This window comes from Columba livia, chromosome 4 (genome assembly GCF_036013475.1).
Source record: "Columba livia isolate bColLiv1 breed racing homer chromosome 4, bColLiv1.pat.W.v2, whole genome shotgun sequence".
In the NCBI taxonomy this organism is placed as follows: Eukaryota; Metazoa; Chordata; class Aves; order Columbiformes; family Columbidae; genus Columba; species Columba livia.
In genome coordinates, this window is record NC_088605.1 from 20,395,096 (window position 1) to 20,398,264 (window position 3,169).

The following is a 3,169-nucleotide window of genomic DNA, read 5'->3' on the forward strand; positions in this document are numbered from 1 at the left end:
AAAAGGAAGCTTCTGGAAAGGTGCTTAAGGTACAGGATTTTCTTCTCATTTTAGTAATTTAGATGATGAAAAAACCCAATAATAAGCTGAAACCCCATCCTTTGGACACAAGTACTCCCTTTAAAAATGGCACAAGAACATAGAGAATCATAACTTTATACAGAGTTTTGCAGGTAATGGTAGTTCTTTGTCATCATGCATTCCACCCTTTGGAACTATTTTAAGAACAATATTCATAATGTCCCTTTTATTTTAATGAGGCAGAAGACAGCAAAATACCTATGCTATGTTTTTCTTAGTCTTCAGAATACAAAACAAGTTTACCTAAGTTTAAATCTGGAAGACCTGGTACTTCTCCTGTTGAAATGCTTATTGCGTAGGTAGCTACCCCACCACTCTTGATATGAAAAAAAAAGGGGCTGTGAAATTGATGTAACACCAAAACTAGTCATGCAAGGATCGTTAAATGCAGAAAGGAAAATGCAGAGGATATAGGGTGTAGCTACTTAACTTTGCGTAGCTGACTTCAAAAACCTATTCTGAGTCTTATTTGGAGACAGAGCTACTTACATTACCACTACCTATCCCTGTTGCTTCCCTTCTAAAAAGAGAAAACAAAGAATATCGTGGCAACTGGTTACGAGACCTCTGGGGTCCTATAACATCTGTTTTGCTGAGGAGAGCCTTGAGCTCACATCCCATGTGGCTGTCTTCACATGCCCACTTGGATGCCTTCTAAAGCAGCTGTTAGCATGGCAAGGTGTGCTTCCTTCCTCCTCTGGTTTTCCAGGATTCGATGGTCTTTCAGATATACTCCAGAAAGAGCTCTCAACAGTTTGCTAGTTTTCAGTAGGTGTCAGCGTGTTTACACTGCAAGTGTCAACTAAAAGCAATGTTGCTGTTGGTTGATTGGGTGACAGACGTATTGCTTTAAAGATGTCATAGCTATCTTCGTGTTGGCCTGAGTGCACTGTTATATACAAATTATGATTACAAATATTTGGAGGACTCAATAGGAAGTGTATATAAAAATATATTTATTTTCATTAAAATGTGTTTCAGTTGCTGTAAACTGCACCAAACTATTAACAAAACATTATATCTTGCAGTGGCTTGAAACAACAGAATAATGGCTGAAATATTATTTCTTCATAACACAAGAAGCTGTGAAGTCCATTGTAGTTGAGTTATGAATGTGTTAGAACAGCATGTTCAAGAGAAGTGAGTGTTGAGAGTGATGAGTGCTGAGAGATAGTGTCTTTGCAGTATGAATTTCAGAATGCTCATTTGTGTTTGGAGTATGCCGGTTTAGCTGCTGGAGTACTTTGAGTTTCATCCAAAGGACATTCAGGTTGCATGCTCCAAGATTCCTCTGTGATTTGAGCCAAAGTGCAGTAAGTAATTCTTTTAAAGCATGTTCCTCAATCAAATCACTAATGTAGATGCATCCGTTAAGCCCCCATTGCTGCCCAATCAATACTGTCTTCAGCCTAACATTAGAAAAAATACTCACAGGTTATCAAAGTCTGTTTAGGCACATCTCAGCTAGCCTCAATTGCTTTGATTTGTGTACCAAAGCAGAGAAACTTGCTTACACAAGCACACCAGAACTCTTTGCACTTAGGGGATCTGGCTCTACTGAAGTCAGCATTACTATATCTTCATGGCTATTGATACGCAGAATACCTATACAAACTGCAATGAAATCTCTACAGACATAAAATGGCTTCACAGGTATAAGAAGCAAAAGTATTTGATTTAACTCTAAAATGAAAAATTATGCATGTGTTTCTGTACCTTTGTGAATTAGTGGCTGAAAGCAGAAATGGAGATGGCTTCTCTGTGAGTCTGCTTTGCTAGAATCAGCTATGGAATAGAATTCATACCTTGCACCACATTTAATGAAAGCTCCTAGGGATCCTAGAAGCTATCTGTGTGATGAGCTCTCTAGGGAGCAAATAATCACCTCATTGACAGTACTGAGCTGCATTAATATGCATGAAAAGTGATGTTAGCAGTTTTTGGAGAGAAAATTATGGCGTTTCTTTCTCTCACATCCTGTAGGAGTCTCTTCAATGACAAATAAAGTGGACCTTATTAAGCTGAGACATACCTCTTTGAACTAGACTTACTGTACCATCCAGTCAGGACATATTTCACTTTCCTCATGGGGAATATGAAAAATAGAGAGAGTTGCCTTTTTCTTTATTATTATTTTTATTTTTATGTGCTTTTTTCCTATTATTGAGTAAAACTAAAATGAGGTACTCTACTTCAGACAAATCTAAAAATCGATATTTCTTCTAGCCTTACTGCATCCTAGGGGGACAGACTGTAGAGACAGGCTGCTTAGCATTAACTAGTTGGTAGGTTTTGAAAGAAATGGCTTATCATAAAAAATAAATAAATATATATATATATATATGTATATAGCTATATATATAAATTTCTTGTTGTTTGCAGTTTTGTTTTGAAAGGTTTTTGACCACTTTTTTTTTTTTTTTTTTTTTTTTCCCGTAGGAAGAAACATTCATCTTCAGTGGGAAACCATGTATTTTACAGGTGCTCAACTCAACAAGATGGCTGCTATTTTTTAGGGCATAGTTTAAAGACAAATTCAGTTCAAAATGCACAGAAACAAGCTGTGCTATAGTGGTGTGGTTTGGTGCCTACACGGCCTGAACTTTGATTTACTGCTACTTCCTTCCTGTCAATCACTTTTTCATCATTGGTGTAGTATCCCTTAGTGTTTTGCATTGTTTCTGTTGGATTTTGACCTGACTTTATGCTGAGATCAAACCAAAAGAAGATCTGGCAGAAATGCATTGCTGTAGATGTTGACATGTGGAGTCAAAACACAAAGGTGGGGTTAGATAAAACAAGATGAGTATCTGAATAGCTCAGGAAATGGTTATTGTGTTGTAAATTTGAGAGGGAATGGACAGAACTGGGAACAAAGACATTTGTAGGAGGGAAAGTTGTAAATAAGCCAATATGTGGCTCTCCTCAAGTGCCTGTATACCAGTGTGTGGAGCTTGATTAACAAGAAAGGCCTGGAAGTTCAAGCACTTCCATAAGCCCATAATAAGGTCAAAATAATGAAGGCTGGGTGCAATATCTAGGAACGATTTGGACATTGCCATGAGTGGTTACAGCATATCTAGGAAAA